Below are 13,661 nucleotides of genomic sequence, written 5' to 3'. Positions count from 1 at the left end.
ACAGTGGCCGGAGGAAATGGGGTACAGCGGACACTGTTTGGGGTGTGAATGGGGTGACAGCCCCAGTATCTTCACTGTACCAATCAGGCAGTGACATGCCACAGCACTGCCCCTTCAGCGAAGGCCACAGCTCTTCCCAACTACCATCTTTAACCTGCAAGCATATAGGGTGAGCATGGAAAGTGCTTGCTTTGTCACCAAGGCCCAGGCCTTTAAATTCAGGCAAATCTGGACTGTGTTTATTTGGAGCTTTCCATATGCCAGGCACTGTTGTAAAGTGCTTTGGGCACTAACATTTACAACCACCATGGAAGGTAGATACTGTTACAAAGATAGTCTTCAGCACAGAGAGGATAAGGAACTTGTCCAAGATCACACAGGTAGTCTGCTATAGAATTCAAGATTTGAACCCAAGAAATATTAGCCACAGGGTCTGTGCTTTTAGCCATTACATAACACTTCCACGTACAAGGGATGCAACCTCCCTTGGTTAAGTTATTGAATCCCATCAAGCTCCCATATTAATAGCACTTATAAAAATATATAAAAAATGAGCCCTTGTTTGCAGGCCCAGTGGGAGGCACACGGTGAGCCTGGCGATGGGTCCACTTCTCTGCAGATGTTACTCTCCAGCACCCGGCTCCCTGTTGGCTTGCTCTTGTCCCTGGACTTCAGCAGGGGACTTGTATGCTTATCTAATGATTAATTAAGGCAGAGTAACAGAAGCTTGTAGTCCATTTTTCTTGTGTCCTTCAGATTATAAAATAATAGAGAAGAAAGCTCTATCCAAGTAGACTCCACAATCTTGCAGAGCATACTTTAAAAAGAATGATTTCAGGAGATGATTAAATTCAGCCACTTTTGTCTTTTAGTCACTTTAGAGCAAGGGGTGTAGCTCAGAGATAGAATTCTTTCCCAGATCTGGGTTTAATGCCCTGCACTGCTAAGTCCCCCCCGGCCCCATCAGCTTATTTCAGTTTAGCTGTATTGTTCAGCCAAGTTACAATTTTTTCCAAAGGGAGTTGATGATCTTCAGGATTTACATGCCAGTCACTAACCTGAAGCCTCTTCCTCACATTGCAGTTGAAGTAGAGGTGACAGAATTACTTTCTTGGCCATCTGAAAGCTGTGTTGTGTGACTCTATTTATATGAGTCCCAAATAAACAAATCCACCGAGAGAAAGTGGACAGGTGGCTACCATGGGCCGAGGAAAGGGTGGGGATGGAGTGTGGCTGCTGGTGGGCATGGGCTTAGTTTTGGGGGTACAAAGATGTTCTGGAGTTCGGTAGCAGTGATCATTGCATGACTCTCTGGATATGCTAAAAACCACTGACTCGATTACTTTACAAGGGTGAATGTTTGGAACTGGGGATTTAGCTCAGTGGTTCTGCTGCCTGCCTCGCAAGCACAAGGTCCTGAGTTCAATCCCTGGTACCAAAAAATAAATAAATAAATAAAAGGGTGACTTTTTATGGGACGTGAATTATATCACATGTGTTCATGTGAGCACTTGGCTTTTTTTCTTGGGACTTTATGTTGCCCAGAAGGAAGAAGCAAGGGTCTAGTGGGCATTTTGCAGATGGCTGTTTGCTGCCTTCCTTGGCTACTACCCCAGGCAGCACTGCAGGATGTAGGATTATTAGAACATTTTTCTGGCACACATTTGTAACCCCAGCACTCAGGTGGCTGAGGCAGGAGGGTCACTGTGAGTTCCAGGCAAGCTTGAACTGCTTAGTGAGACCCTGTGTCAAAAAACCCCGACCCAGCCGGAGATTTAGCTCACTATGTTGTCCAGCCTGGCCTTGAATTCCTGGTCTCTACTGATCCTCCTGCTTCAGCCTCTCAAATAGCTGGGACTACAGGTGTGCATCAATCACTATGCCCAGCTATGAACTATTAATGTCAGGCTTATGTTTTTTTAAAACACAGAGCTCTCAGGATAAAAATGTAATGCCCTTCCTCACTTCCTCTCTCATTGCATGGTCATTACTTAGACCTTTTTTTGGTTGTTTCTTGTTTTTTGAGGCAAGGTCTCGCTATGTAGCCCAGGCTCACCTTGAACTTATGGTGATCCTGCTGCCTCAGCTTCCTGAATGCTGGGATTTCAGGCTTGCACCACTATGGCCAACTTCCTAGTCCTTTTAAAAAGAATATTAAGGTGATGGGTTTGTGGAGCTGTTCAACTCATTCTCTAGAATGACAGTGACATCCTGTGGCTAATTCTCAGAACACAGGAGATTAATCAGAATGTGTGTGAATTCTTTACTCAAAAGCAAAAGTCACTATCAGCCACATTAATTGGTCAATAGACCTTAGATTAAATTCAGAGAACTTATTGTTTGCCTTCCCACTATCCACAAGAGCTATGCTAGTGCTTTCATGGATTTTTTTCTCATATTATTTTACATTTTTTTCAGATAATTAGGGGCTAAACTAATTTTGTGTTCCCCAGTCCTGGGGATTGAACCTAGAGCCTTTGCACTGAGCCACATTCCCAGTCTTTTGCTTTCATTTTTTAAAATTTTTATTTTGAGGCAGCATCTTGCTAAATTGCTAAATTGCTAAATTGCTCAGACTCAAACTTGTGATCCTCTTCCTTCAGCCTCTCAGAGAGCTGGGATTACAGGCCTGTGCCACCTCGCCCAGCTAGGGGCCAACTTAATTCTGCATACAGTTATGCTGCAGAGCAGCCACGGCATCTGGAAACCTACATTTGTATGTAAAATGTGTGTGTAAGTGTTTGTAGGGAAATGGGCCCTGGCTTTTATAAGATGCTCCAGGGCTTGTACGCCTCCCATGGTACTCGACTTAACTCTCTTAGCACTGGTCCTAACAGGGCCACTAGGAGAGACATGACTACTTGAGCAATCTTTCTTCCTCTGGAAGTTGCCATTTCTTCTGACAAACCACATTCAACCTAGGCTAAAATAACTTTAAAAAGAGAGAGAGAAATGAAAACAAGAGCAGGCAGAATAGGATTAGATAGCACTGCCACACTATATAGTAGAAAGGAGTTTGGAATATAAATCAATCCCAAGTCCATTATTATACTTGTCACTTGGCTGCCTTTAGGTTAGTTAATCTTTGAGCTTTGGTTTCCTCATCAGTAAAGTGGAAAGAAATAATACTAGAGAATTATTTATCTGATACAAACAGGACCACATCAGAGAATAGCGATCACCAGACAGTGATGAGTTTTAGTCACAACACCAAAAGTACAATTTGGGAGAGAAAAAGTTAGTAAGTTGGACTTTAGTAAAATGAAAAACTTCTTTTCTGTAAAAGACATTGCTAAGAGAATAAGAAGACAAGCCATAGAGAAAAATATTCATAGAATGCAACTGATAAAGGACTTATGTTCAAATACACAGAGAATCCACTGAGAAAATGTATGCTTCTAAGGTTAAATATGATAATATACTATATAAACATAAGATTTTAACTTACAGCACTTACCTTTTCCCTGAAAAAATACACATTTACATGTAAGATATAAAGTGAAATAAGAAAAGTATAAAGAAAAAATCAGCCAGGTGCAGTGGTTCATGCCTGTAGTCCCAGCTATGCCGAGGTGAGAGAGGATGGAAAGTTTGAGGCCAGCCTGGACAAGTTTGCAAGACTGTCAAATAAACTCCCTCACATCAAAAAACAGCCAGGCATGGTGGTGCACGTCTGTAATCCTAGCACTCAGGAGGCTGAGGCAGAAGGCTTGCTCTGAGTTCAAGTCCAACCTGGGCTACAGACCCTGTTTCAAAAAAAAAAAAAAAAGCCAGCATGTTGGTGCATACTATACTAATCCCAGCACCCTGAGAAGCTGACATAGGAAGATGGTAAGTTTGAACAAAGCATAGGCAATTTAGTGACTTAGTGAGACTATCTCAAAATAAAAAAGGGCTGGGGATGCAGCTCAGTGTGAAGGCCTTGGGTTCAATTTCCAGTGCTGCAAAAAATAAACACACAAAGTACCAAAAGGCTAGGAATGTAGCTTGGTGGTAGAACACCTCTGGGTTTAATTCTCAGTCCCTTAAAAAAAAAATGCTAAAGTACTGTAGTTTTCAGTGTAGAGGTCTTTTACTTTCTTCATTAGATTGATTCCTAGGTATTTCATTTTTTGAATGCTAGTGTGAAAGGTATTGTTTACCTAATTTTTCTCTCCATGAATTGCTGAGATAGCTCAGAGCAGAAGACAGAAAACGCAGGGCTGTGGCTCAGCAGGTGGTCCTTGTCTCTTCTCTAAATGGACCATCTGGGCTAGACTGGACTGGGAGGGTGGGGGGCTGTGTGCTGTCTAATTTAACTTTGGGGGGGCATTGAAAATAATGATTGAGTCTACCATGATAGTACACACTTGTGATTCCAGTGCTTCTGGGAGGCTGAGGCAGGAGGATTGTAAGCTCCAGCCCAGACTGGGCAGTTTACTGACTTCGCAAGAACCTGTCTCAAAAAACAAAAACAGATGTGGCTCATTCCAAAGGCTTCAATACTCCGAACAGGGAGGGGGAAGATTGTTATTTGTAGAATTCTTTCACTACCTATGTTGCATGATCTTTGTAAGAAGTATAAGCAATACCACTCCTGCTTAAATAGGAGCACTTATGACATATGGTGCTCAGGTGACTTGTCTTTGTCACAGTTGGGGCTAGGATCTAGATACAACTCCTTCTAGACCAGAGCTTTTCCCATTGGGGAAAAAATGCACTGAATGTTTGGTCCTGCTGAGGAGGCATCGGTTCTGCTTGGTGTGTGAGTGTTTTTAAACCACTCAGTGAGGATACGTGCTGCTCCTAACCGCCTCTGTGTCATGTGCGCTCCAGTGACCATGTGGATGGGGAATTCTGTGGTGGGATTTTCATTCCCAGGTCCAGGCAAAGTTTGTCTGACTGTGGATTTCATGTGGCAGCCACCAGCAGGGTGGAGAGCAGCGACCCTGCGCTTGTCAGAACCAGCTCTGGCTCTCAGTGTCTGTGGACATATGATTTTTTTTTTTCTTTTTTGACACAGGGTCTTGCTATGTAGCCCAGGGTGGCCTCAGACTCACAGTGATCCTCCTGTCTCAGCCTCCTGAGTGCTGGGATTACAAGTGTGCACCACCATGCCTGGCTTCCCATGTAATTTTCTTTCAGCTCTTTTCTTAGTAATAATCAGGCTGCTCCAAACCCTGTGCTGCATGCAGGGCATCACCCTCCTCTTATGGACAAGGGTCCTGAGGTTCAAAAGATTAGGGTCCTCAACAAGGTCCCTCCAGCAGTGGATGGAAGAGCAGTTTGCAAACATGAGCACGGGCTCCTCAAAACCCTGGCTGTTCCACATGGAGGGCATTCCCCAGGGGTGAGAAAAGGGTCGCCTCTCTTTTGATTTATATTTATCTCATACTTAAAAAATTCTAGGCATATAGCTCGATGGTAGATGCTTGTCTGGCATGCACAAAGCCCTGGGTTTCATCCTTAGCACCACGATCAATCAATAAACAAATAGGAAAAACCCAGGCATGGTGGCAAACATCTGTAATCCCAGCACCTGGGAGGCTGAGGCAGGTGGATCACTGAGAGTTTGAGGCCAGCCTGAGCCATATAGGGAGACCCTGTCCCAAAAAACCAAACCAAACCAAAAATTAAAGCAAAAACACAAGTAAAATTCAACTAGACAACTGAAATGAGTATGTTGTTTTGTCAAGCAAAGGCAAATTGCTTTTCAATGCTAGGTTTAAAAAAAATGCAAAAATGATGAAGAAATAGACCTCTAATTATGTATGAAACACGATGTACTAACTTAACCCTTTTCTATAAGACAGTCACTTTCAGTACACAAGTCATAGATTCAAGTAATATTTTCCATCCAAAACAGATGAAGAGCTATTCTAGAAAATGCTAATCGCAAGGAGAGGGAATTTCAGCAGAAAGAATTATATTTGGCCACTGGGTGTCGATCTTGGTCTGAATCCACAGAAAATTAGGGCAAGTAAATCTCAGACTCCAGCTTTTCTTAACTGTGTCTCCAGAGATTTAGAGGAGTGAGTTTATTTAATAACTAAAGGAAACACAGGAAAAAAAAATCTCTTCACCATCAGGAAAATTTTAATCTTCAGAAATCGGAGGAGGAAGACTACAAGTAGGTACAAAAGAGGCAAGTTTAGCAAAAGTGGATTGCTATTGAAACCTTTTTTTTTTAACACGTATACTTCTAAAATCTTCCTGACTATGCTCTATCAGCTATGTAAGACATCATTGGAGAACTTTGTTTCTGTAGGATACTCTAAAATTTCCAAGTCCCTAAGTCAAATATTAGTTTTAAAATCCTAGCTTTCTTAGTGACATGACACATTTTAGTCTGTGATTAATGTTTTGGAGACACAGTCTTGTTGTGCAGTTCAGGCTGGCCTTGAATTCAGTATGTAGCCCAGGCTGGCTAAACTGGAGGCAATCCTCCTGCTTCAGCCTCCTGAGTGCTGGGATTACAAAGTGTGCGTCAGCATGCCTGGCTATTACTTTTTCAAACTAGGAAAATTGTGAAACTCCAAAAGGTTGTATAACATAGAAGGGCTGCCCAGCCTCACAAACCCTTTATCATTACCTCTGCCTTGTGTCTCCTTTCAGAATGGAGAACTGCTCTTTGCATATATCAGCATCATGCATCGCATAGTTCTGTCTTTCATTTTTTGTTTGTTTGTTTGTTTTTTGAGGTGGGATCTGGCTATGTTGCTCGGGCTGGCTGGCCTTGAACTCTTAGGCTCAAGTAATCCTCTAGCCTTATCCTCTTGTAGCTGCTGGAGCCACAGGCTGGACCTGATTCTTCTCTCTCTATCTGTTTGGTTTTTTTGAAACAGGGTTTCACTACATAGTTTAGGCTGGCCGTAAACTCACTGTGTTGCACAGGCTGGCCTCCAACTCTCATCCATCTTCCTGCTTCACCCTTCCAAGTGTTGTGATTACAGGTGTGCACAACCACACCTGGCACCACCACACCTGGCACCTTTGAGGATATATTTTTCTTTTGGTACTAATGATCAAACTCAGGACCTTGTGCTTGCACAAAAGGCTCTAGAACCACTGAGCTAAATCCCCGACCACCTTTGAGGATTTTTTTTTTCCTTTGAGGATTTTTAAAGTGGCACCAAAGGCCAGCATTTGCTTGGACATGTAGTCCAGATTAGAGGAAACAGAATGTAGGGAGTTGGCTGACAGTTGTACTGTTCTTTGTTTTTTTTTTTTGAGACAGTGTCTTGCTGGGCTCACTGGTGTTTACAGCAGCAGAGCAGCTGGAGGGCAGAGAGCAGGCAGAAGCACATCCCTGTATCCCTCACACACTGTGACACAGCTCAAAGCCCTTAGAGGCAGCTGTCACAGCTGGCTGTGTAGTGCTTGGGCTGGCTTCCAGAAGACTCATTCCACCTAGGATTCAGGACTTTGACTCTAGCAGAGCCTAGGAGGGCAGAATGGGAAGCAGATTCTTGAGGTAATGGTGAGAAGCACCAGTCTTTCTTCTGCTTCTTGGGACTACAGCCTCACGTGTCTGTCACATGCTCCATTCTGTGGGACAGCAGTCCACGCCCAGTTATGTCCTTGCCCTTGCACTGGCGATTTTTGTGTGTGGTGTATGTGCTGGGGATAGAGCCAAGGCCTTGTGCATGCTAAGCGTGTGCTCTGTCCCTGAGCTCCAGTGACAGCCTTAGCTGGTGACTCAGAGAATTTCCCATTTCACTGTCCTGGTTAGATGGTCGCTCCTAGGTACAAGGTGTGTAATAGGACCAAGCAGGTCAAGCCATTCCAAGATTGCGTACCCAGTGTTACATCTCCCTCGCCATGGATGTGAAGGCAGACTCACATTCAGATGCTCATCAGCTGCAGTAAGGACATGCCACTCCTCCCTCCACATGGACCGTGCCCATGGGCATAAACAGGCCATCAAACGGTGCTCTTTGGTGAGTGTCTTTAGTTCCACTGTCCTGGCTGCCTCAATGTCCTGAATGGATTCAAAATGGTCACCTTTTGCAGTTATCTTTACCTAGGGAAGAGCCAGAAGTTAGTTGCACAGTGCCAGATCCAGTGCCTAAGGCGAACGAGGTCTCACTGTAATATTTTCATGAGCCTGCCTTTCCACTGGATGGTGGAACTGGGCAGCAGAATGCACCATATTTTGATCACATTTTGTAAAGACACCCATGAAAGAGGACTCCAGAACTGCTTCAGAAAGTGGCAAGTGCTGGGCATGGTGGCGCATGGCTATGATCCCAGCAGAAGGATCTCCATGAGTTCGAGGCCAGCTGGACTACATAGGGAGATCCAGTCTCAAAAAATACAATGAAACAAATGAAAGAGAAAGAAAAAGAAAGAAAGGAAGGAAGGAGGAAAAAGAGAAAGAAAGAAAGAAAGAAAGAAAGAAAGAAAGAAAGAAAGAAAGAAAGAAAGAAAGAATTAAGAGAAGAACAATGGGATGTGTGTTTAAAGCCCGGGCAAGTATTTTTTAGTGCAGTAATTTTTTTTTCAAAAATGCAAACATTCACCGCATAGTTTGACCTAGTAGTTGTGAGCTACAGTCATCCTACTATGAAACAGCACACAGAGCTTCCTCCTTCTATTTAACTGTAACTCAGTGCCCATATTTTTGGTTTACATATCATTGATAATCTCTTTTATTTCCTCCCCTTTTTATTTTGAGACAGGGTCTTACAAAATCGCCCAGATTGTTCTTAAACACACAATCCTCCAGTCTCAGTGTCCCGAGTAGTTTATTGTTTCCTTTTTACTTGGGGGTTTATGTACTGTAAAACCTATGTATTTGTTTGTTTTTGTTTCTGTTCTTTTTGGTACCAGGAAATGAACTCGGGTCCTTGCGCTTGCACAGCAGGCTGTGAAACCACTGAGCTAAATCCCCGGCCCTGTAAAACCCATGTACTAGGCCTGGGTATATAGCTCAATGGTAGAGCACTTGCCTAATATACCTGAGGCCTTGGGTTCAATCCCCAGCATTAAAAAAAACTCTATTAACTTTTCATTTCATGATAGGCATGGTAGCAACACCTGTAGTCCCAACACTCCGGAGACTGAGGCAGGAGGGCTGCCAAGAGTTTGAGGCCAGTCTGGGTTACATAGTGAGTTCAAGGCCAGCCCAGACTACATAAGGAGACCCTGTCTCAAAAAAAAACAAACAAAAAATTAAATTTTTATTTCAGTCATTATATATTCACTTCCAGAATTTCTACTCCAATCTTGTTGGTTTGAGACAGTCTTACTAGGTAGTTCAGGATGGCCTTGAACTCACTATTTGGGCCAGTCTGACCTCAAACTCATGGCAATCCTCCTGCCTCAGTCATCTTGCACACGGATTATGATTATTTTAAAATCAGTGCCTGATCACGCTAACATGCGGATCGCCTCTGTCTATTGTTTGTTTTCAGTCATTTCATTCCAGCTCCTGCTATGCCCAGCAATTTTTAATTAAATAATTTATATTGGACACGAAAAATCTGTATGCTAGGAAAGATACTATCTTCTCAAGGAAGATTTCCTTTCCTTCAAGCAGTTGAAATTGAAATAACCCTTTGATTCAATCAAAAGGGTCTTAAGATCAGAATTCACCTTTTTATTTATTTGTTTGTTTGTTTGTTTGTCTTTCCTGGGATTAAACCCATGGGCTTGTGCCTGATAAGCAAGCTCTCTGCCCCTGCGCTGCCTTCCCAGCCCTGGATTTTACTTATTTATTATTTTAAGACAGGGTCTCACTATGCAGTCCAGGCTGGGCTGAACTTGCAGCAATCCTCCTGCCTCAGCCACCTGAGTGCTGGGATCACAGGCCTGCACCACCATGCCTGGCCGGCCTTGTATTTTAGTCTCATCTTCCTGCTAGAATGCAGCCACGAGGGTGTCTCAGTGAAAGAAGGGGAGGCCCTCCTCCTCCTCCTTGGTGAGCTCTGGACTCCAGTTGTCTCCTCAGCGTCATGGTGCTACCAGAAGCTCTGATTTGTTTTTAATAACTTCCACTTTATATCAGACTTCTCAGAACAATGTTACTTATAAAGTCAAAGTTCCTTAGGGAGAGTTTTTCCTTCCTTTCCTTGACCTTTGTGTCACACATGCTAGTTGTCATTCCAGTGCCTTTAGTCAGCTGTATATTTTATTTTATTTTATTTTTATTTATTTTTTGGTACTGGGGATTGAACTCGGGTCCTTCTGCTTTCGAGGCAGGCGGCAGAACCACTGAGCTAAATCCCCGGCCTCAGCTGTATATTTTAAATGAAAGAAAATGTATTAGTATGCGTGAGCAGTCTGTGATTTTCCACTCACCTAGGGAGTAGGCACACATGCTTAGTGTATCTTGGTTCTTTACCCCTCTTCCCTTCCCGCCCTCCTCCTTCCCTTCGTCTCTAGAGCCCTTCCCCCATTTTCATTTCTTTTTTCCTTAGTTCACGTTTGCAACATACAATGCTTACATTCATTGTGGGTATTGGTATATGTGCATGGAACATATTCAATCTATATTTTACGTGTTTAACATATTTATCAGATAATTATGGTTATTCTCTGATATTATGTCAAAACTCAGTAAGTGATAGTGGTAGTTTCTTAAAGGTTAATTTGCATTGTGAAATCTGAATCTATAAACTTTTCATCTTAAATTATATTTAAAACCACTGGTTTATCTTTTTTTTTTTTTTTTGGTTATTTGAGACAGGGTCCAGTGTGGCCTCCAACTTGTAGTGATCCTCCTTCCTCAGCCTCCTGAGTGCTAGGATTACACGCATGTGCCACCACACCTAGCTATCTTCTATTTTCAATGGATTTTTAGCTTATCCATCATTCACTCAGAAAATATTTGTTCACTGCTGGACCGGGAATGGTGGTTCACTCCTGTAAGCCCAGCACTTATGAGGCTGAGGCAAGAGGATTGCTATGAGTTCAAGGCCAGTCTGGGCTACCTAGCAAGGCCTTGTCTCAAAAAACAAAAAACAAAAGCAAATAAACAAACTATATATCTATATCTATATCTATATCTATACATATATATGTATATATATGTTTGTTCACTACTATTCAACTCTTCATTATAGAATATTTTTAAAATTGCATTTATTAATATGACCACCAAACCCATCAAAAAAATCTTTATTGTCTGTCAAGATCCAAGTGACGGAAGTTTTCCAAAATTCTGATTTTTCCATTGAAAGCCTTTCACCCAACAATTACAAAATACCCTATTGTTTGGGGGATTTTTTTGTTTTGTTTTGCATTTACCGGTACACGTGTGCAGTGCACAATGACTGTGTTTCTCATGGGGAGTTGGTACATGTACAGAGCACATCTCAATCCTGTTTTCATCCGCTTTCCCTCCTCCATATCTTGGTCCTGTTCCCTTTTACAAAAGTTCTAACTCCCTATGTCCCATCATCTGTCTTTTATTCTGCTCTTTATATTTCGGGTTTCTCATATAAGATAGACTGTGATATTTAAGCTGGCGTGTCTGATGTATTTCACCTAACATGACGGTTATTGGTGGTTAAAAGTTGTTCTTTAAAACAGGCTTACTGCGTGTGTCACTCTGTATAAGCAAAATCCTTGCTGATTTTCAAATCGGAAACGTGAAGGTGCTTTACAACAGGTTTGAGGGAAGAGGTCTGCAGATTCTTTTCTTCCACCACAGCCCTTGGAGTAGGTGGATAAAGAGGTCATTTCCACACCCTGCCTTGCCTGCCATGTTTTGGGGCTGGCTGGTTTCCAACTGGGTTTCTGGCCTCAGCCCTCAGCCCCGAAGGCTTCTCTCTTGGTTATGTAGTTATTTCAATCAGAGATTAGACCACTGGCTTCATTACAGATGGGGTGTTAGAACTTGTACCTTACAAATTTGAAAGTAACAGCTTTATTTGCATTTTATAAACCTTTATTTGTAAATGGGCACTAATGTACCATGTCATTTCAATCATTAGAAATAAGACAGTCAGGTTACTATAAACATTAAGCATTCTTTTTTCTATTCATAATAATGTTTAAGAAATCAGTTTGCAGCTGGGTGTTATGGCACATGCCTGTAATCCCAGCACTTGGGAGGCTGAGGCAGGAGGATCACAATGAGTTCAAGGCCACCCTAAGCTACATTGTGAGTTCAAGGCCAGCCTGAATTAAACAACAGAACAACAACAAACCTACAAAATGATGGGATTTGGGATGATTATTTTAAACTTTTCTATATTGTTTAAATAATCTATAATGAATGTATCTTTATGAAAAAGAAAAAATTGAATTAGATTTATTAGCCATCATATAGCTAAAGCTTTTTGGATCACCTATTTTATTCTGCGTAGTTCAAGATGGGGTTTTTCGTTTTATTTGTTTGTTTTGGGTCTTTTGTTTTTGGTTTTGTTTTGTTTTTTTAGACATCTTGCTATATAATCCAGGGTGGCCTTAACATTGCAGCAATCCTCCTGCTTCAGCCTTCTGAGTGCTAGAATTACAAGCATAGGCTGATGGGACCACCCCAAGCGAGCTACAAATGTATAAATTGGCTTTTCAAATTAAAAGTCTGAGTCTGCCTATTGGCCCACAATGCCTTGCCTGAAGAGCCAGCAGTTGGTGTGTGGGAAAGGAACAACTCCCCATGCCACTGGTCACAGCAGAGGTCTCAGTGATCCGTGACGCTGTAACACCTTGGGTGGCAAGACAATAGAGCAGCTAAGGGCAGCATGACTTGTACACAAAACTTCTATAGAAGCAAAAATTAATCTACGGGATGGGGCCAGGGATATAGCTCAGTGGCACCGTGCCTGCCTGGCAAGCTCAAGGTCCTGAGTTCAATCCCTAGTACTGAAAAAAAAATTAATCTATGGGAAAAAAAAATTCACATTAATCATTGAGCTGTTCCTGGCTGAACGTCTTCTTCCCTTGTTGCTAGAATCCTGCTGGCGCCAGTGCTCTCCACTCTGCTGTTCCCTGCACCACCCTTTGCCTCTCCAAGAAGCTGTGTGTTCGAAAGTGGCACGCTCCAGGAGACCGTGCCTTAGCCTGATAAAAGCTCTGACCATCCTGGGCCACCCTTTATACAGTAAAGATCTTGTCTTGTCTTTGGTTACCCTGTACCGTACTCTTGGTCCGGTGGTTGGAGGTCTGATCAGCCAGGCTCCAATAATAGGCCACCATGCTCAAGGATATTCAGATAATTTCCTAAAGTCACTGCCCAATCCAAATACAAATATTTTGACAGTTGAACTGGGGCTCTTCCTGTGTGCCTACTAGGTTATTTTTATTTGTTTTAGGTTTTGGGGTTGGTGAAGTGGGTTGATCTTTGCCCTGCAACATAAATGACTACAGAAATTGACTTTTCTAGCTAGGTGTGGTGGCCCACACCTGTAATCCCAGCACTTGGGAGGCTGAGGCAGGAGGATCTTCATGAGTTGGAGGCCAGGCTGGACTACATAGTGAGTTCAAGGCCCACCTGAACCACATAGTGAGACCCTCTCTCAAAAAAAAAAAAAAAAAAAAAGAAAAGAAAAAAGAAAAAAAGAAATTGACTTTCCCATATCTCTTAAGGAAGTGGATAAGTTCTTTCTCCAGAGCCCCTGGAGTGAGGTTTTATGACACTACAGATATCCTGAAAGATCCATATGATTGACTTCTTCTCTTTACCATAATATCCTCAGTTTAATAACTGTTGTCATTTTCTGTGAATGACAAGA

The sequence above is a fragment of the Heterocephalus glaber genome, unplaced genomic scaffold (genome assembly GCF_053883595.1).
Source record: "Heterocephalus glaber isolate CG9 unplaced genomic scaffold, H.glaber_assembly_v1.0 deba00000347, whole genome shotgun sequence".
Taxonomy (NCBI): Eukaryota; Metazoa; Chordata; class Mammalia; order Rodentia; family Bathyergidae; genus Heterocephalus; species Heterocephalus glaber.
The sequence above is the reverse complement of the archived record's forward strand: the minus strand, read 5'-3'. Positions refer to the sequence as shown.